The following is a 22,799-nucleotide window of genomic DNA, read 5'->3' as shown; positions in this document are numbered from 1 at the left end:
TATATGATAAACCCAAAGATTCAAACTTTTGGAACAAAACCTCATTATTTGACAAAAACTGCTGGGAAAACTGAAAAACAGTATGGCTGGAATGAGATATAGACCAACATCTCATGCCATATACTAAAATAAGTTCAAAATAGGTACATGATTTATACATAAAGGGTGATACCATAAGAAAATTTAGAGAGCATGGGAGGGGGCAGCTAGGTAGCTCAGTGGATAGAGCACCAGCCCTGGAGTCAGGAAGACCTGAGTTCAAATACGGCCTTAGACACTTGACACTTACTAGCTGTGTGACCCTGGGCAAGTCACTTAACTCTAATTGCCTCACAAAAGAAAAAAGAAAAAAAGGAGAGATCATGGGACAATTTATCTTCAGATTTATGAATAGGAGATGAATTTAGGACCAAAGAAAATATAGAGAACATTAAAAAATGTAAAAGAGATAATTTTAATTATATAAAATTTTAAAGCTTTTGCACAAACAAAACCAATGTAACCAAAATTATAAGGAAAGCAGAAAACTGGAAGAATTTTGGCAACAAGTATCATTGATGAAGGCCTCATTTCTCAACTATATAGAGAACTGAGTGGAATTTATAAAAGTACAAGTCATTCCCCAATTGATAAATCATCAAGGAATATGAATAGACAGTTTTCAGACAAAGAAATCAAAGTTATCCATAGTCATATGAAAAATGCTCTAAATCACTATTTTTTTTAGTGAGGCAATTGGGGTTAAGTGACTTGCCCAGGGTCACACAGCTAGTAAGTGTTAAGTGTCTGAGGCTGGATTTGAACTCAGGTACTCCTGACTCCAGGGCCAGTGCTCTATCCACTGTGCCACCTAGCTGCCCCTCTAAATCACTATTGATCAGAGAAATGCAAGTTAAAACAAATTCTGAGGTACCACCTCGCAATTATCAGAGTGGCAAATATAACAAAAAAGGAAAATATTGGATGTTGGAGGGGCTGTGGGAAAACTGGGACACTAATCTACTGCTGGTAGAGTTGTGAACTGGTCCAACCATTCTGGAGAGCAATTTGGAACTATGCCCAAAGGACTCTGAAACTGTGCATACCCTTTCATCCAACAATTTCACTGCTAGGTTTATATCCCAAAGACATCCCAAAAAAGACCTGCTTGCCCAAAAATATTTGAAGTAGCTCTTTTTGTGGTGCCTCAGAATTGGAAATCAAAAGAATGCCATCAATTGTGGGATGACTAAACAAGCCATTAGATGACTATAATGGAACATTACTGTGCTATAAAAAATGACAAGTAGGATGACTTTAGAAAGGCCTGGAAAGACTTATATGTACTGATGCATAGTGAAGTGAGCAGAACCAGGAGAACGTTGTGCACAGTGACAGCAATATTGTTTGATGAAGAACTGTGAATGACTTAATTATTTTCAACAATACAATGATCCAAGATAATCCCAGAGGACTAATGATGAAGTATACTATCCACCTACAAAGAAAGAATTGATATTGATTAAATACAGACTGAAACATGTTACTTTTCCCTTTATTTCTTTCGTTTTTTATTTTATTTATTTTCTTATACAAAAGGACTAATATGGTAATGTTCTCCATAATTGTACATGTATAACCCACATCTAATTGCTTACCTCCTCAAGGAGGGGAGAGGTGAGGGAGGGGAAGAGAGATAGAATTTGGAACTCAAAACTTTAAATAAAAATGGTTATTATAAAAAAAATTAAGTTGACAGGTGCTTTTGAAGATTCTCCTCATCCCACCTCCCTAGAGCAGAGATCTATGGCCAACAGGTCAAATCTCTCTGCTAAGAATGGTATTTACATTTTTGAATAAAGTTTTATTATATTTTTAATGTAAAAACAATTTTTAGATCTCCTTATAAATACAGGAGTGGGCTGGATGACCTAGCCAAGTGAAAAATATTCCTCCTAACCATATAGTTAGCATACTGGCACCAGTTAGTGAATGTCTATACACACTCAAGTCTCTCCCAGTCACTTAGATTCTATGTCAACAGGTATCTCCTAGAAGTAGCTTCTTCAACCTCTCCTTGTGGAGGGACTTTGACCAAGGCACTCTGCATGTACTGGAAACCCTAAGTGCACAGTTTATGGTGAGCTGAAATCATATGTCTCTTCTGTGCCACAGCATCCAGACAAGGTACATCCTGTTCTTGTTAGAACTTTCTAAAAAGTTTCAGTCTTTGAGGGAGCATATCTCCACTGTTTCCCAAATTCTATCTACATCTCCCCATTTTCCCTCAGGGCTACAGGTTGGGTTATTTGTAGAATCAAAGGATCCAAAAGTTTGGAGAAATATCAGAAGCCATTTTGTCAGAATTATACCCAAATAGAAATCCCCTCCACAATATGCCTTGAAGACCTCTAGTGAGAGAGAAACCGTTACCTCCTCAGGGCAATTCATTCTATAGTGGTATAGCTCCAAACATTAGGAAAATTTTTCCTGATGGCAAGTCTAATTTTGCCTCTTTACAAATTTCATCCCTTTGGAGCAAAGCAGAACATATCTAGTCTTTTCCCCCACATAACAGCTCTGCAAACAAATAATTACCACCTTTCTCCTCTAAGGTTTCTTTACTCCTGCCTGCATTGTTCAGTCAGCTAGGGACAATGCACAATGGGTCAGATCCCAAGTCATGCTTCACACTCTATACTACCATCTATTCTTGCTATCTCTTTGCTCCTCCTTCCCTCCCTCCCACTCTGCTTTCTATTTCTTCCTTTTGGAACAATAATTAAATCAAAATTGCTTTTGGAAAAGGCATTATCAGTTGATTCCGCTATGGCTCTACTTAACCTTGAATGTGATTTCCCAAACCAAAATGTCCTTTCCTAACTACCACTCCCTTATATATGTTGATTTCCTCTCCTGGAATGTAAGCTTCTCTAAGGAAAGGAATTTCTTGGTTTTGTATTTGTATAACCATCATAGCACAATATAAGTGCTTAATAAATTTTTCATTAATTAATTTATATTATCTTCTTTTTAGGCCTATATTCCTCCTAATGCAGTCTCAGGTTGCATTACCTTGCTTGCCTGCCAAATTAGAATGTTGACATATACTAATCTTGTGGTCCACTAAAAATTCCCAATTCTCTTCTGATAAACTACTCTATAGCCACATACTAGACCCCAGGTGTTGTTGTTGTTTGCCCTTCATTCTCAAAGAGGACCATGACATCAGGAGGTGATGTCATGTCTTGCAATGAATTAGATTTAAGTGAGAGAGGTCTGCGAAAGGTCACCAACCTTCACTCTCTTCCCCAAGAGCCATCTGGGTCCAGCGGCAAGGATGTACATCAGATGGCCTCAGATGTTTAAGGCAATTGTGTTTAAGTGACTTGCCCACGGTCACACAGCTAGTAAGTGTCTGAGGTGCGATTTGAATTCAGCTCCTCCAAACTTCAGGGCCAGTGCTCTATCCATTGCACCACCTAGCTGCCTCATAGAACCCAAGTATAAGTCTTTATATTTAGCCTTATTTTTTTGTTTGACTCAGCCCAATGGCCTTGCCTGTGAAGGGCTTTTGAATTCTAGTTCTGTCATCCAATGTGTTAACTCCCTCTTCCAGCTTTGTTAACTGCAAATGGTTTTATTAAAGCTACTAAGAAAAATGTACACCTCAGAGCCAAGAATAGATATCTTAGAACACTCCCCTTGAGTCTTCCTTCCCAGCAGCCATCCAGCCTTTAAGGAATACTCTTTGAATCCAACCATATAACTAGAGCTGAATCCATTGTTGTTCTGTCATTTTTCAGTCATGTCCTACTCTTTGTGACTCCACTGGGGATTTTCCTGGCAAAGATACTGGAGTGATTTTACCATTTCCTTCTCCAGTTTATTATACAGATAAGGAAATTGAGGCAAACAGGATTGTGACTTAGCCAGGATCACATAGCTAGGAAGTATCTGAAGCCAGATTGGAATTCTGGAAGATGTCTTCCTGACTTCAGGTCTAGAACTCTATCCACTGGGCCACCTTGCTGCCTGAATCTATCATCTTGAAGTATTATTATTTAGTGCCATGTTTCTGTCTAGTCCTCAAGAATACTATGATAGAGAGACTTTGTCAAGCCTTTTGCTGAAACCTAGGATGACTACAACTATATAGCATTACCCTGACCTATCAATATAGTTACTCTGTCAAACAAGAAAATAAAGTTAATCTGACCTATTCTTGCTGAAATCATGTAGTGATCAATGTTTGCTTTTCAAAATGTCTAATAATTCCCTTTAATAATATGATTGAGACTTTGGGTAGGAATCAAAGTTAACCTTGTTATTCTATAATTTGCTGACTCTGTTCTCTACCTTCAAAAAGTGGTTCAGCATTTCCACTTCTTGAGTCCTACAGCATCTCTTCCATTCCTAACTTTTTCAAATATCTTTTATAGTGATTCAACAATCATATCTGACAGTTTTTTTCAATATCCTCAGAGACAGATCACCTGTAACTGGTGATGACCTCATCAAGAACACTCAGGTTCTCTCTCTATCATTTTAATTTATTTAGCAACATTTTAAAGTTTTTATCCCCCTTAGTCCACAGGTCATTATCTTTGGCAAAAAAAAAAAAAAACAAAGAAAATAAGTTTAAATTACTCAGAGTTGCCTAAGACAAGTCTGGCATTGCTTCTCTCCACAGAAACACCTACCATTCATTGTCCCTCAAAAGAATAAAGGTGGGTAAAGGGCACCCTAACCCTGGGTGCCTCCTAGGCATTAGGACTGGAACAGCTACCCAGAGTTTCATCTTCATGAGCCACCAGGTGGCGCTCAAAGCTTTGAGCTCCAAGATGGAATCCCCTTTTGTCCAGAGACTGGCAAGGTCTCTCCTGAATCTGTATTGAGTCCTTTCACAAAAGCATGGATTTGGCTTGCCTGGATCCTTTAGCTCCCAACCTCCTTTTAGTGCTTTATAAAATCCAGATTCCAGTTCATCTAATATAGGGTACAAATTATGGAAATCCCCAATAATTCATAATTTAGCAAAATGTCTCATGCTCCCATTCTCATTAATATTCTAATCTCCTCAATTTCATGTGACTCAGAAGAATTATATACACTCACTTTATAGGTTAGAGTATATTTTTTGAATGAAAGTAAAAGCAAAAGCTACATTAAAACTCTTCAAGCAGCTGAGCCAGCCACTCCTAGAAAGGTCTGAAAACTCATCTCCCCGCTTCTCCATCTTCAATACCTATACTCGAGCACACCTGAACATTTTTGTTAGGGGAGCAGGCCCCAACTTCCCATAGTCAAATTCTCATGGAGGAAGAGAAGGAATCATTTCACATAATCCAATTCTGGCAGACCAGTCAGGTAAAAACCTTTTACCACACTTGTCAGAAAGCAAGACTGGGGAAATTCAAAGGTCTTTCTTTTTCCAGGAATCTCTCTCCAGCATCTCTCTGATGTCTCCAGCTTCCTCCTGTCTTGCTGCTAGGCTCATGGTGGGGAGCAAATCCCTTCTCTGGTCCATACTGCAAATTTACTGTCCCATTTGTATTTCAGATATCTCTGACATGTTTTCCCCAAAAAGCAGATGGCTCTCTTTTTAAAATGTTATCACTTTAGCATGAGAAATGATGAATTTTAGTCTGCTACTTTATGCTAGAATGGCTTAGACATTTCAACTCCTAGTGCTGTAGTTCCCATTCTTTTTTGGCATCTAAATGATCCAGGAAATTGCTGTGCTGAAAACCCTAATTTTTTCCAACACAGGTTATACTGAAAAGAAAGATAGTTGTAGTCCCTGTCTGCTATATTCAGAATACTGTCTTTCTGAAAGATAATAGCTCTGGATACTTACCTTTTGTATTGACAGAGATCTGCTAAGTAATTGCAGATCAAACATATCTTTAAAGGTCAAGGAAAACAGATACTGACCTTTCTTGGTAGGATGAACTAGCTGTTACAAAAGAGCCTTGTACTGTTGAAAGAAATCAAGTCTGAAAAGCCTTTATGATACAGAACTTAGGAGGGGTTCTCTGGAACCTTTTGATAGAGAAAGAAGACCCCTTCCTAGAGAACTATCAAAATATAAGATAGGGCTTGCCCATGTTTCAGTACTACCATCTCGAGTAAAATAATGTTGTAGTCCTGTTGTGATTTCAACATGGGGTAATGCTTACTTGTTAATTTATATAAATACATTTCACCAGTTAAGATCTAGACTGGGAGGAGGCAGAACTGATGACATTCTTTCAGAAGGACCTAAGTCCTTTAAAGGACAGCTTATTAGGGCATGCTGAAGATCTTGCAGGTTTGGTTTCTATGATTGTATAACTGGATGACCTTCAAGAGAATGGGAAAAGGAACCAGGATCAGGGCCAGAAAAATTTAGCTGAGTAACTAGGACAGCAGGAGGATCTTAAACTGATTCAGACTGAGCAGAGTTGGAGACAGTGGGCCTCTAAGCATTATTAATACTGACTTCCCCATAGCCCATATGTCTGATGTGCCGATGTTCTATCCCTGATAAGATAGCTTGCACCAAGCCTGTTGCTGCTATGTGAGTAGAGGGAAGGAGACATCCAGGAAAGATGTTGTGAAGGTAAAAAACAACAAGATATAACAATAAATTGGATATTGGGTGAGTATGAGAGAAGAGTCCAGTATCATACTGACATTATTATTATTATTAATATGTTATTGCTGCTGCTACTACCATTACCATCATTACTAACACTATCACCACCATTAGCACTAACCCAACTACCACCAACACTAATACTTATCCTGATAGTGCCACTGGTTCTAGGTTAGGAACTAAAGCAGAGGGTCTTTATAAAAGTATGAAATTACTGAACTAGGCAGGAAGAAGTTAGTCAAAAGCAAAGGTTCCCAAGGCACAGCTACCATATTAGGCTCACGTTCAGCACTTCCAACCTGGCCATATGGCCCAGTGATGTAGGCAGCAATCCGCCAAAGGAAAAAAAAGGCTAACCACTGGAAAGAGATTCTAGGGTCAAGCAGGGACATTCCCCTTGAACATCTCTATGTAGATAATAGGATGTTTGAGATTGATATCTCAAAGTCAATATGTCCAAATTCCCTTCCCTTCTTCCACCAAAGAAACCATTTGCTTCTTCCCAAGTTTCCTATTACTATTTTTTTTTTACTTTTTTTAAGGGGGGGTGGGGCAGGGCAATGAGGGTTAAGTGACTTGCCCAGAGTCACACAGCTAGTCAAGTGTCAAGTGTCTGAGGCCAGATTTGAACTCAGATCCTCCTGAATCCAGGGTCGGTGCTTTATCCACTATGCCACCTAGCAGCCCCAGTTTCCTATTACTATTAAAGGTACTACCATTCTCCCAGTCACCCATGCTCAAAATCTTAGTGTCCTCCTTGATTCCTCTCTGTCACTCATTCCACATGTCCAATCTCTTGTCAAGTCTCATCATTTTTACCTTTACAACATTTCTCCTATATATCCCTCCTCTCTACTCCTTGAGCTCCATGGAGCTGCCACTCTCTTGCCTTAACTCCTGGAAAAGTCTTTTCATTGACCTCCCTACTCCAAGCCTCTCCCCACTTCATTCCATTCTCCACTCACCTCCCTATGTGATTTTCCTAAAGTGCATGTCAAACATTGCCCTATATTCAACAAACTCCAGAAGCTCCCTATTACCTCCAGCATCAACTATAAAATGCGCGGTCACTTAAAGTCCTTCACAGTCTGTCTCCTTCCTATGTTGTTAGTCTTATACTTTACTCCCTGTCACACACTTGACGATACAGCTACATTGACCTACTTGTGGTTTTCTCTGCATAACATTCTAACCCCTTACTCTCCAGGCCTTTTCTCTGGCTGTGTCCCCTATGCCTGGAATGCTCTTCCTCTTCACTGTCACCTCGTCTTTCAAGACTCATCTCAAAAGTCACCTTCTGCAAGGGATCATCCTACTGCTGGTGCCTTCCCTTTCAGACCACCTTCCATTTACAGTGTTTACATCTTTATTTATTTATTTTTTTATTTTTTTAGTGAGGCAATTGGGGTTAAGTGACTTGCCCAGGGTCACACAGCTAGTAAGTCTTAAGTGTCTGAGGCCGAATTTGAAGTCAGGTACTCCTGACTCCAGGGCCGGTGCTCCATCCACTGCGCCACCTAGTTGCCCCTACAGTGTATACATCTTATATGTTAATAATTATTTGCCTATTGTCTTCCCCATTAGAATGTGAATTCCTTAAGTGCAGGGACAATGTTTTTGCCCTTCTTTGTCTCCTAGGTATTTTCCACAGTGGCTATCACAGAGTAATTAATTAATCAATACTTGTTGACTGACGTGTTGTTGTTTGTCCTTTGTTTTTGAAAAGGATGTCTTTACTTGTGCATGAATTAGATTTAGGTGAAGCCGAGTTGCACAAAGCTGTCAACCTCACTCTCTCTTCCGCAGTCATCTAAGTCTAGTGGCAAGACAAAAGTCAAGATGACTGGCAATGAATCAGGATGCAATGGATGACCTAGGTGTCTTCCATGTCCAACCAAGCTCTAGGTCAAGGTGCTTCAGCCACCTTCATGGGCACTGGAACAAATTGTTCTCATCCACCTATTCTGCCCAGGTCAAGTCTTCACAGACACCCCTTTAACTCAGCAATGGGGTTGAGTCCTGTTGGTTACCCTCAGCCTGGTTTAACACATCTATTGAGATGGTTTACTAGGGTATTGCAAATGTGCATGCTACATCTTCTTGGAGCCACACATGATATTTGAATGCCAGGTGGATACCAAAGGTGCATGAGAAGCCCTGAAAAGAGCTTGGTGAGGGGCAGCTAGGTGGTGCAGTGGATAGAGCACTGGCCTTGGATTCATGAGGACCTGAGTTCAAATTTGAACTCGGACACTTGACACTTACTAGCTGTGTGACCCTGGGCAAGTCACTTAACCCCAATTGCCTCACTAAAAAAAAAAAAAAAAGCTATAGGAGTTTTAGTGGACTTATAAGCACAGTATGAATTAACAAAGTACCTGCTAGTCTAAAATGCTCCTGAAAACTTAAGTGTGAATGATAATGTCCAGAGAAGTTGCATTCTGTCCTTCATCACAGACTTCTTTGTACTATGCTTATTATATATGCTATATGGGGCCTCCACCCTCCAATTTTAGCAATTTGAGTACAGAGGCTAGGATATTTTTATTGTTGTATCCCAAGCACCTAGCACAATGCCTTACATACTTACTCTCACTTTGTTGGATTATCATAATATTGCTCTACAATGATTTCAGGTGAGTTCATTTTACCTCCAAAACTAGAATGTAAGTTACCTAAGAGCAGAAATTTCACCAATGAGAGTTGCCCCTAGGTAGAATGAACTGTCTGGACAGATAGTGAGTTCCCTATCACTGGAGGTTTTTCAGGAGAGGCTGAATGACTATTTGTCAGTAATGTTGTGATGAGGAGGAATATAATTCAGGCAGTGTTTGAATCAGATGGCAGCTGAGGTCAACCAATCAGCCAGAATTTAGTCAGCATACGCTATAAACCAGGTACTTTACTGTGCACTGAGCATCTAAAGACATAAGTGAAGCAGTTCTTATCTCCAGGAGATTATATTCCAACAATACCCACATGTACATTTTATTCCAGCTCCTTGATTTTGAGATTCTCTGAAAGCAAATCCAATCAAAACTGATTTTTGACTTAGGAAAACTTGGAAATTCTAATACCTAAAACAAAATAGACACTAAGCAAATGCTTGTTTGGGTTTTAATTTGTTGAATTTAATTAGTTATGACATTTATCTCTTTTTTTAACCGTTCTTTCTTTGTACTATATTTGTATCCTGAGTCATTAAATGATTCCTTCTGTTCAAGCTTCAACATTCCACTGAACCTAGTTTTATGACACCTTTAAAAAGTCTCAAATACTTCACTGTGGTTTGAGCAAGTTAATTTGAAACACAGTTTAATTATAAAATGGGGGGTTGCTTCTGCCAAATTACACTTTCAATTAGCACCGTGTGCTGTTTTCCACTCCCCACCCCATTTAGCTTTTTAACAGTGCTCTGTGGGCAAGAATTTCTCTGACTCAGACACATTTTTTACTTGTGAGATTTGTACAAACTTCTTGCTACTCTTAGAATTCTCCCCATCTTTTCATTTCCAAATGCCAAACTTCTGAGATGAGTTGCTAACCTAATACATAAGATATTAGTGCCCATGTTATTTAGGAGGTAATGAATCTTTTTAAATGTCTTTCTTGTTTCAATATGGTTGTTTACCATTGCCTGCTCCAGACTGAATTTTCCCTTGTGACAAAGAGAAAAGTAATTAAGCAAAAACATACAATGTAGAAACCTTGTTTGATAACATGTTTCATTTCCAGTCCAAGCAGATCTCTACGTGTCTGCTTAGAAGGAGAAAGTAGACTTCATTACCTCTTCTCCAAGACGTTCATTGGCTTTTCCATTATTCTGAATTCAACTTCCTTTTAATAGTCTTTTCATTTATATCATTGGGATAATGCAATCTCATAAGGTGATGAATAGGCTTGAAGTAGAGCTGGTAGCTTGCTGTGTGCTGATAAGTAGGTAAGCAGGGCTGTCAATCACCTTTACTCTCCTTCCCCTTTTTTACTGGTATGCTAGAGCCAGAGAGCCAGTTTGGCATTTGCACTTAGGCAAGATACAAATCAAAGCTTGATTTATTTGTCAATTTGTTTGTTTTGTTGATTATCTAAATTTATGAAAGTGACTCAGGAAAATGTTAATAATGCCGATTAAAATTAAAAGTGTGTCCTACATACATTTTTCCCCCAGAGAGCCACTTACCAGCATTCCACTACACTTTTGTGAGTCAGATTACTCCTTCCTTTAGGGTAAGACTTTCTAGCAACTCCCTCAGTCTATTCCCCTAGCAAATTATTTTCCTTTCAAAATAAACTGTGGCAGATGTCTTCCTCAATGCCAAATCCACCAGATAGCTACCCTTAAACTGTTGCTGACTCATTTGCCCATAAAAACTCTGATGAATATGCTCTCTGCCCAAGAAAGTTGTAAAAAGTAATCGATAACTTTTTAACACCAGTGCCAGAGCCAGAAACTTTGCTCTCAAAAATACAGCAGTTTATATCGATCTTACCCAGCCATTCCTTATAGCCCCCCTCAGTGTAGCATCCAAACAACAGAGAACATAATTTATCAATGCATCTTAACAACAGCTTTGTCACATTTGCCAGATTACAAAAATAAAGTAAACTTTTAGACATTTTTTAAGAAAGGGAAAAAAAAACCTACAAAGCTTCCATCTCTCCTGGCTCCTCTTCTTCTACCTAGAAGTCCAAAGGTTGAGAGCTTATGAATTAAAATCATTCCCTATTCTCAAGTTGGGGCAAAACTGCTGAGGAGAGGAAAGGGTTAAGGAGAAGGAGGACAAGGACGAGGATGAGGATGGGAAATTTCTCAGTGAACCAGAAGGCATCCAACCCTAGCAACCTGATCTCCTTGGATAAACCAGAAGGCAGATGTTAACAACTATGTACTATCTTACCTACTAAGAACCCTAACCATTGAAAGAGAGGCTGGCGGAGAAAAGTAGTTACATTGTGTGTCCTTGGTTCTAACTTCCTCAACCTCTGTCATAATGGACAACCAACACCTTCTAGCTCTTTCACTAAAGCAGGTGCAGTAGTATAAGCCTTTCCTTCCTCACCTTAGTCCCAAGTGGTTATATTGAGGGCATATCTATTGTGGGAAAGCTGGACCCTCCCTCCCCACCCTTCGGGTGGGACTGTACTCCCTGATGAGCCATCTGGAAGGATTGAGAGAGGCAGTATTCAATACATTAATGGACGTGGATCCTTTTAAAAGTATAAATATCTTCTTGGCAGAGCTTGCTCTGTGTCCTCTTTGGAGATGAAGTGAGGAAAAGGCTTACAGGAACGTGACTGGGGAACGTGGGACCTGACTTGACTGCAATGAGTAGGCGGGGCTTCTGCCAGGTTTGTCTGGGATGTTTGCTTTTAATCTCTCTTCCTGTCTTCCTTTACATTCAGCTCTGAGGCGGCAGCAGTATGATTGGCTCTCTGACAAAGGATGCAGCCCATTTCCTCTATGGGCAAATAGAAGGCTACTCTTCTGGTGAGTGGAAGGGTGATAAGAAGTCTATCTTTATCTTTTCCCTTCCCCTTATTCTCTTCCTCCCCCTTCCCCCCACCCCAACAAAAGAAATTGAGAAATCTAAAGTCTGTGTGACCTAATATTCAGGCAGACACCACGGGGCTAAGAGAGGTATCGATTGCAATACATTGTAATGCTCTTTACAGCCATAATCGTGGGCCATTTTAGCATTATTTTAAAACATATTTTCAGTATGTAAAAAGTCATTTTGGTAGGTTTGTATGTTGTTGAGCTGATAGTATCTGCTGAAAGTCTATCTGTTTAATGGCTCGGTTATTTTCATATTCATTATAGATTTGATTATTTCTCCTGTAGTCCATGTGGCTGAGAATCCCTATTAATATTTTCTTTTTCTGGAGCAAAATTTTATATTTAGTTTGTGTTGTTCAGCTACCAGGTACTCTATGTCCTAGGGCCTATAGTTCTCAGGACTTCTGCCCCAACAGAATGAGGAGGGTACAACCACCTTATTACTATCTAATGCAATACATGTAATTATGAAAAAAAAGCCCTGAACTCGGAATCCAAAGGCTTAAATTTTTAGTATTAGCTTTGCTACTCCCTATCTTTGTGACCTCAGCCAGATCACTTTCACTTTCTCTTAGTTTCTCATCTTTAAAATTAAGGAGGAAGAGTAGTCCAGATCTCTAAGACTCCTTAGGGTCAGATTCCACCTCTGATACCTACTGCTCGTATGACCTTGGACAAGTCATTTAACATCTCTCAGCCTCAATTCCCTCATCTTTAACATGACCCCAATACATCTCTCATATTTGCCCCCTTTTCTCCTCTGACACTGCTACCACTCTGGTGCAGGCCCTCATCACCTCACACCTGGACTATTGCAATAGTTTTCTGGTGGGTCTGCCTGCTCCCTACTCTAATCTAGCTTCTATTCATCTGTCAAAGTGACTTTCCTAAAGCCCAGGTCTGACTCTGTCACCCTCCTACTCAGTAAACTTCAGGGACTCCTTATAACCACCAGGACCAAATACTCTGGGGTTTAGAACCTTTAATAACCTGCATCCCCGACTCCTTTCTAGTATCCTTATACATCACACCTTTTTCCTCTTCCAAACGCATACTCAAATCTGGTGCCACCGGACGTTTTCTGTTCCTTGAACAAGACACTCCCTCTCCTAACTCTGGGAATTTTCACTGGCTGTCCCCCATGCCTGGAATGCTCTCCCTCCTTATCTTATACTTACTTCCCTGGCTTTCTTTTCCAATCTCTCTTAATTCTGGTGCCTTCCCTCTTGTTAAATATTTCTAATTTATCTTGCATAAAGCATGTTTGTACATATTTGTTAGAATTTAATTTTTCCCATTAGATTGTGAGATCTTGGAAGACAAGGACAGAATTAGTTATTTATTTATTTGTTTGTTTGTTTGTTTGTTTATTTATTTATTTATTTTTGCCTTTCTGTATGCCACTTAGCAGGTGCTTAGTAATTGTTTAGTGACTGATTGACAGTTGGAGTGTTGGACTAATGAGGGATCAACAAATTAGAAACAGAGGGCCAACAACCTAAGAAAGGCTTTTACATTTTTCAAAATGTACAAGCTATCATCCACTAACACCCTTCCCTGATGCCTCATAGAGTCAAAGATGTGCCCCAGGGTTTTCAAACACTTATGGACCCTCCCCACCACACACACACACACACACACACACACACACACACACACACACACACAGTATTTGCAAACTCAGGGACAATTCCATAACTTGAGATGGATGGTTATGGATGGATATACAAATATAAGCAATAATCATTAATCACGTCAACATTGATTATACTGTCATTTGAAAATTTATGGGGTACCTATCTCTGTCCAAGTTTTAGGGAATTTTTGCTATGGTTTCTAACATATTGTTACTTAGAAATTAGAGGCTATAGCACCAGTTTGGGGCATCAATCATTTATTAGAGAATATTAAATGTTAAAGAAAGTGAGAGCACATGGTTCCTAAAGTTTAGAAGCCTTAAATACATAGGATAGGGAGCAAGAGTCAGAGGGCATTGTGGGAGAGGGAAGAATTCCAAGAGATCGAGAGACCCCTCTTGAGGGTTTTTATCCTCTCCCAGGTAGAGGTGGGTCACTGCACTTTGATCGAAACTAATTGGCCAGTAATATTCAAGTCCATAAATTGGCATGACTTGGGGGTGGTCTAGGTGAGCTAACTTCCTTTAGGGAGTCAGCAAGGTCAATCTACATTTCCTTTGACATTCTCCTGACTTTGGCCTGGCCCTGAAAAACCAGCCAGAGTTCCTGTGTGTGTGTGGGGGGGGGCGGTTCCTGAGTCCCTAAAACACCCCATTATTAATAATTTTCTCACAACACTCTTACAACATATATAGAAATGTGCTGGACTAGGAAGGGAAAAAAGCATTTATTAAGTACAGAAAAATGCCAGATACTGTGCAAATCAATTTACAAAGAATATCTCATTTAATCTTCATAACAACCCTTTGAAGTGGGTGCTATTATTAACCCCATTTTACAGTTGATGAAACAGAGACAGAGGCTGTGACTTGCCCAGAGTCACTCAACTAGTAAGTGTCTGAGGCCAGATTTTAATTCATATCTTCCTGACATTGGCCTAGCTTTCTATCCAATGAACCACCTGGCCACCTCTAGAGCGGACTATCCTAAAAAGGCTTCCATTATATGTTCTTATAGAAAGCTGATTATTAAAACTGATTATTATAGAAAGCTGATTATTATCAAAAGAAGAGTTGGAACATTCCAAGCTTCTCCTCCTATATAAAATAACATAACTCAACTATTTCACTCATACAAGACATATCAGTTGTGAGACTCATCAATGCACTAGGTGTAGAGGTATCTGGAAAGCTTTTTCTCCATTTCCTCTCTTCCCTGGTACAAATGGAGTGTTGATCTCTGAGCTCCAAAGGAGTAATTTACTTTACTGTGCAGAACTACTAGAAAAGAATAAAGCTGAATCCTAAGCATGTCTTCTGAGTTTGGGCTATTCAGCCAGCTTGATCAATCACAGTAATCTCATTACTTTTAAAATATGCTTTCTATTTATGTATGAAAATTCATTCAAGGTAATTTCATGTTTACCTTCACTTTTTCTGGCCAGTAATTCTCATTAAGGGCCAGATAGCCATTCTATTTCATAGGAAAAATCTAAGAGTATTTCTCTGAGAGTTTGTGATAAATTCTTCCCTTTGATCCTTTACCACCCAAAACTCATTTCCACAGGGCCATAGAATAATAGAATCTCATCTTTGACTGGGCACCCTAGAGAATATCTAATTCAATTTATATTTCAGCAGGAATTTCCTGTACAACCTCCCTGACAAATCAATATCCAGCTTCCATTTAAAAACCACTTGAAAGAATTCATATTTCAGTGCTTCATCATGATTTGAAGGCCCATTCCTCCACACATGTCCTTAAACCTATGCCCTTCAATCTTATTCAACAGATTCTCCCCTCAGACCTGAGTTCAAAGACGGTCTCAGATATTTAACTAGCTGCGTGACCTTGGACATGTTATTTAACCTCTACCTGCCTCAGTTTCCTCATTTTGCAAAATGAGGATAATAATAGCAACTACTTCCTAGGGTTGTGAGGATAAAATGAAATAATATTTGAAAGCCTGGAAAAGTTATGAATTAGACAAATGGCAGGTGATGCATCATTCATCTGTTCAATTAAGTTCAGAGATGTTCACCAGTTGGGAGTTGGCCAAGGGATGATGAATTATATGAGCCACGTTTCATGAAGATGTAAGCAATAGAAAAGTTGGGATATATGCCAGTAGCAAGAACACCTATAATAACAAAATCGCATCTTAAAATAGTGAAGGACATAAATTTTATCTTATTAGATGAGGTCCATTACTCTATCCTATTGTAATATTTTTTAATTTTGTTTTGTTGTTTTTTTTTTTTTTTGGTGAGGCAATTGGGGTTAAGTGATTTGCCCAGGGTCACACAGCTAGTAAGTGTCAAGCATCTGAGGCCAGATTTGAACTCAGGTACTCCTGATTCCAGGGCCGGTGCTCTATCCACTGCACCACCTAGCTGCCCCTCCTATTGTAATCTTTTGGAATCATTATGTGTCACCTAATATGTCAGCTTTCCACCCAAGTCTGTGTCACCTAAAATTTAATATGTATGCTATGTCATGCATGAAGTGTTTTCTTCCAACTCACTGAGGAAGAAAAAAATATTGAACAAAGAAGGACAAAGGACAGATAAATCCATTTGGCACTTTATTTAATACAGACATTCTTCCAGGTTGGCATTAATACACTAAACCCTGGATTCAGGCTCTTTCCAAGAAATGAAAAGCGTGGTTCTTGACCTAAAAGAGGTTACAGTCTCATATTCCTGGAAAATTGGAAGGGAGGTGATAATGCCCTTCTAAAAAGCTTCTTATCCTTTCCTTTAACATGTTGTTAAGGAGTCTGGATTTACTGATGTCTTGGACAGAATATTCTTTGATTCTTTTAGTTTGTCTATTTCATTTGCTCAGCAAAGGATGTGTCCTTTTTTTTTTTTTTTAAAGTGCTTCTGCTCAGCCAAGAGCCTGCTAGTAAAATAATCCTATTTGGAAGATTGTGTGTGTGTTTATGTGTACATTTGTGTGTGCACTTGTGTTTGTGTGTATGCTTGTATGTGAGTATGCTTGTGTGTGTTTTTACAGGGAAAAAAGAGAGCACCATTAAATCACACTTAAATGTTAATGTTAGCTAGTATTTTAGTAAATAACCATGATAGATAATGCCTCTCTTCTAATTATTTAAAATGATAGTGTTTCTAAAGACTCTTTTCCAGCTGCTTTGTCTGTTTTAATCAAGAACTCTTAACCTTGTTATTTCACTGTTTTGTTCACTATCCATTTGCCTTTGTCTCCACAAAGCACAAATGACTGTGACATTTGGCTCTGGGAATAAGGAGACTGTAATATGCAGGATGTACTTGTTGGCATTGAAAGGGTTGGCTAATGCATTGTTTGATTATCCACCTACCTTGGTGCTTTGTTCTCTTCACTGTTTCAACTCTTTTTGGTTTATGTGTTCAAGGGAAGAATTCAACTGAAATGGGGAGCCCAGGCGTCTTTAAACTGTAACCTGAAATGTTCTAAACAGAAACATATCAACATCCATGCAGATCCAGGATCTCCTTGCCATGCAGTCTTTTAGTTTAAAAGCTACCTAACATGAGATTAGAACCTATTTTCCTTCCTAATGGGTTCCATGATTGAAAATGACTTGGATTGGGGCAGCTAGGTGGCACAGTGGATAGAGCACCAGCCCTGGAATCAGGAGTACCTGAGTTCAAATCTGGCCTCAGACACTTAAGACTTACTAGTTGTGTGACCCTGGGCAAGACACTTAACCCCAATTGCCTCACTAAAAACAAACAAACAAACAAAGAAAAAAAATGACTTAGATTATATGAACTCTAGATTTGTAAACAGCTTCAGAGATCATTTAGTTAGGAGCTGGTGTTTCAGTGGAGGCACAGTGGATGGAGCACTGGGCTAGGAGTCAGGAAGACTTAAGTTCAACTCTAGCCTCAGACACTTATTAGCTTTGTGACCTTGGGCAAGTCACTCAACCTCTGTTTGCCTCAGCTTCCTCAACTGTAAAAATGAAGATAACAGCATTTACCTATCAGGGCTGTTGTGAGGATCAAATGAGATAATAATTATAAAGTGTTTAGCACAGTGCCTGATATCCAATATGTGCTATATAAATATTAGAGATGACAATAATGATGGTGGTGATGATGGTGATGCCACCACTAGCCATTCAACCTGGGCTTCTCTGTGAGCTATGGTTCTTTTGTCTGTAAAATGATGAAAATAACACCATCACTACCCAGGATTGTTGTGACAACCAAATAAGATATTTGTAAAGTGCTTGGCAAAATACTTAGCACAAAGCAGGTGCTATATAAATGCTTATTCCCTTTCCTATTTCATTCAGCTCCCCCATTTTATAGATAATAAAACTGAGGCAAATTGAATTGTTCAAGGTAGCACAACTAGTTTGTATGACAAGTCACAGAATTTTAGAACTAAAAGAGATCTGGGTTCATCTAGTTCAACCCTCTTATTTTACCCATTAAGGTAAATAAGGTAAATTTCTCTTGGAGGCCAAGAGAAAAGATTAGTCCAAAGTCACACAGCTGAGTTGTGGCAAAGCTGGAATGAAGATCTATCCCATGGCTCTTTTCATTATTCTAATTCAGTTGTTAATGAACTGTCTCTCCTAACTCTATAAAAATCAGGTAAGTGATTTTCCTAAAGCATAGATCTGAACATGTCACTCCTCCCCCCCCCCATTCTATAATCACAGTCACTTCCAGTATCAAATATAAAACCCTCTGTCTAGTATTCAAAGCCCTTCATACCTTTCTACTCTTTTACCTTTCTAGTCTTCTTATAACCTACACCCTCTCCCTACCTCCCCATTAGATACTCTGAGATCCAGTGACATCTGCCTCATTGCTGCTCCTCACACAAAACATTCCAACTCCCAAATGTGCATTTTCCCTTGTGGTTGTTCAGTTTTGTCCCATTCTCCATGAATTCATTTGGATTTTCTTGGCAAAGATGCTGAAGTGCTTTATCATTTTCTTCTCCAGCTCATTTTACAGATGAGGAAATTGAGGCAAACATGGTGAAGAGACTTGCCCAAGATCCCAAAACTAGTAAGTTGTCTGAGGCCAGATGTGAACTCAGGAAGATGAATCTTCTTGACTTCAGGCCCAGCACTCTATCCACTGCACCATCTAGCTGCCCCGAATGCTCTCCCTTCTCATATCCTTTCCTCTGGATCATAGCTGCATTCCACATATCTGTTTGCCTGTCATCTCATCCACTACACTGAGAGTTCCTTGAGAGCAAAGATTATCTTTTGCCTTTCTTTGCATCCCCAGCTCTTAGTGCAGTACATGGCACACAGTAGGCATTTAGTAAACATTTATGGACTGACTGAGTTTTCAAAGAGAATAAAAGCTGACAAAAAGGCATGTTGATAATATACACATTTAATACAAGATATAACATTAAACTAAAAATAATAGGGAAGGGAGAGAAAATTGGTTGACAACCACTAAGTCAGATTGAACAGACTTAGGACAGAATACCAGGCCTGACAGAGAAAGATAAATGACAGGATTGTAGATTTAGAGTTGACAGAAACCTTAGAGATCATCTAGTCTAACCCCTTTATTTTATAAATGAGAAATTGTGGCCCATGGGGCATAACAATAGAAATGATCAGGAGACTGCCCAGAGAAGTAGCAGCTATAATCATCATATCCTTAGAGGGCCAAACACAAATATGCAGATTGATGGGAATTAGAGTTCCTAATGCCATGAAGTACATTTAATCTCAGAGACATTACTAAGTGTAGTGGCACTTAAGGGAATGTGAACTATGCCTGAAATACAACAATAAAAGGGTATAATTTATTCAAAAGAAAAAAGGGATGGTAGAGTAGCATTGCTAATCAAGATATTCTTTTGTATGGAAATCCATAAATCAGAGTAAAGGATGCGGAGTAGAGAATATTTGAGAAGCAGTAGAACACGGAATAGAGCACTAGACTCTGATTCAAATAATCTGGATTTGAATGCTTCACATCATCAGGTAGTTGGTACTTGTTTCCTGTCCATTTACTGTGGGGTTAAGAAAAGCCTTTTGATAGCTCATGAGCTGGAACTAAGTGTGCATTAAAAAAGGCACTAATTGGCTAAATGGAGTCTCTTTTCCCTGGTGGTAAGTGAGGTAAGCCTGCTGTGGGCCTCCTAGGAGGTTGGGGGTAGGAGGGGGTGGGGGCTCAGGCTCTTCCCACCTGGGTACCTTCGGGCCTCCAGGCCATAAAGCACTTATGTTGCTTCTATCCTTGTCTTTCCTATTTTTAGATGAAGGAGGATTAGAGACCTTGTGATCTTAGAAAGGTTGGAAGAACCAGCAGAGTTCACCAGCAGACAGAGCCTAAAGCTCATACTTACTGGACTAGATTTTCATTGGCCAGTTCTTCAATATATCTATAAATTTCCATTGAACAAGGGCGGGTTACTGAGGATGAATAGAAAAGAATGGCAGGTACCTACAGGAATTCAAACTAGTGATCAATGTATAACCCTTGTTTCAGAGGCCCTGAGGACACAAAAGAGCCCAGTTACAGTTTAGGAGATTTTGTCATGCTCTTTATTTGTGGTTCCAATTTAGAAAACCTGGGACCTATCAGGGAGTACAATTACCTTCTTGTGGGCACGCTACATTATGGCACGAAATTATATTAGGTGGATAGAAACAGAACAGAAATTCTTGGTTAAGCAATCATTAGTCTGAAAGATGTATACAAATCTTGAGTTGCTTATGGTGTTGAATCTGAAGGCTCCTCCTCTGGTAGAATGTCTTCAATCATGTAATTTTATTAAGAAGCAGAAGGATATAGATTCTCTCTCTCCCTTCTTCCCTCCCTTTCTGTCTCTGTCTCTCTCCCCATCCCCATTCTAGATGAGATTTCTCATCACCTTTTGAAGCACAAATTTCTAAATTTAGCTGGAAAGTTCCTTACCAGCTGGTCCCATCCCTGCTATCTGCTGTTATTGTTCATAATGCTCTCAGTTTTAAGCAAGATTACATCTCATATGCAAATTGGATATTTTAAAGGTTTATCTCCTTTTTTTAGATTTTAAGGTACCTGAAAGCAAGGACTATAGACTGTATTTCCCAACAAATAATATACCGGCAAATAGTCTTTGGGCATTCAATAAATACTTGCTGCCTCGTCATAAACATTCCTAAGGCTCTTTGGCTGGTAATTTCACCTCTGGCACAGAAATCCTCACCTGGGGACAAAAATACAACAAAGTATTTGTAAGTTATTTGTTCTGGAAAACTGAATAGCAAATTTACTTGCTCCTTAAAATTTTCTTACAGAAGCCTTCCTTGGTTTCAGCAATATTACACTACTGATTGTCTTTCCCTTCCTGCATCCTCTGTTTCTGGTCTTTCTTTTTTTCCTTTAATCTCAAGTGATAGAAATTTAAGTAGGATCAATCCTTGACAATGTATTCTCTCATCCGTATTGTCTCCCTCTATGTGTTGATTTAATCTGGTGACTTCAGCATTCATCTCTATCCCACTGACTCCTACATGTATAGTTTCAGGCCTGCCCTACCTATTTTCTGATCTGCTATCTCCAGAGCCTTCGGGGCAGCTCTGCCACCTGAGACCACCACAAAGCAAGTAAAGCTGTTTAGTTAGGGTCCTGTGAAAGATTGCCCTTATTCATGTGGCAACTCCAGGCTACAAACGCTTTTCATTCCTGGATGATTGGTAGGGACACTTGGGTCTTCGTCTCTTCTACACTAGCTCAGGGGCAGCAAGGTAGAACATTGGATAGAGTGCTGGGCTTGGATTCGGGAAGATGTGAGTTTGAATCACCAGGGCAAATCACTTAACCCTGTTTGCCTCAGTTTGTTCACCTGTAAAATGAGCTGGAGAACAAAATGGCAAATAACTCCAGCATCTTCACCAAGAAAACCGCAAATGGGGTCATGAAGAGACATATGTGACTAACAGGCAAAACAACAGCAACCAACATTAGGTCAGCTAAAATGTTAGTCAAAGATCATGGAATTCATAGAATTGGGAAACTAATCTTAGTTACCTCCTGGAGTTAGGCAAGGGAACTAGCCAAGTACTAATAAATATTCCTGGGCCAGTAAGTGTTACTTTGATTAATAAGTGGGAATAGTTTTCAACTGGTCAGTATAGCTGATAAGTATCTTATGTAAGTGAAAAAATTTTAAACTATTACACAAGGGCACAGGGAACAGGGAAAAAAAACCCCTGCATTCTTCTTTGCCTTGGGCCATTTTGTTACCCAGTCAGTGACTTAGGGCTGCTTCAACCATAAAGGTTGATAAAAAAGGTGATCATCCAGTCTTTACTTGAAGACCTCTAGTGAAGGGAAGCCCAGTTCCTTCTAGGGAAGTTCATAACATTTCCTAGTAGCTCTAGCTGTTAGGAACATGTTTTATCTTACATCAAGAATAAATCTGCCTCTGCAACTTCCACGATTCAATCCTACTTTGGCCCTAGGGGACCAAACAGAATAAATCTAATCCCCTTTCTATGTAACAGCTATTGTGTTCCTCCTGGGTCATTTTTTTTCCCTTCAAGCTAAGCATCCCTAGTTCCTTCTGCTGATCCCATGTCACGATTTTAAGGCTCTTCACTAAACTGGTTGTTCACCTTGGGCATAATCCAGTTTACTTTATTCCTCCTAAAATGTGGTGTCCAGAACTGAACACAATTCTCCAGATGTCAATTGTTTCTTGTACTTTTTATGCTACTAACCCATCTCCTCTCCTTGTAAAATAAATTATTATTTTTATTATATTAATAAGTAACTATTGGATTAAGTTTTTTTTCTATTTCCTCATTCAGAGACTAGCCCCTATAGGCCAGCCAATGTCTCTGAAGGATGTTGCTGATAAATGAGCTTGCAGAAATCCTCTGGGTACATGCTCTGTGATTTTGGGCAGGACATTATCAAACTAGAAGACCTTACTTCTGTTTAGAGTGTAAAAGAATCTAATCTAGGTGAATTCTTGGCCTTGGGAAATAAATATAGGTCAT

At 39.3% G+C, this 22,799-nt stretch overlaps 1 protein-coding gene across 1 annotated transcript in view; it reads left to right on the top strand.

The window, feature by feature from the left end:
- Positions 1-12,088: 12,088 nt before the first annotated feature.
- Positions 12,089-22,799, top strand: part of EFR3A (EFR3 homolog A) — a 150,983-nt gene continuing 140,272 nt past the window's right edge. The window contains exon 1 of the mRNA XM_043967149.1: positions 12,089-12,107. The gene's annotated coding sequence lies outside the window, so the exon portion shown is untranslated. The remainder of the gene's footprint in view (positions 12,108-22,799) is intronic.

The sequence above is a fragment of the Dromiciops gliroides genome, chromosome 1, assembly GCF_019393635.1.
Source record: "Dromiciops gliroides isolate mDroGli1 chromosome 1, mDroGli1.pri, whole genome shotgun sequence".
NCBI classification, from domain to species: Eukaryota; Metazoa; Chordata; class Mammalia; order Microbiotheria; family Microbiotheriidae; genus Dromiciops; species Dromiciops gliroides.
The sequence above is the reverse complement of the archived record's forward strand: the minus strand, read 5'-3'. Positions and strand labels throughout refer to the sequence as shown.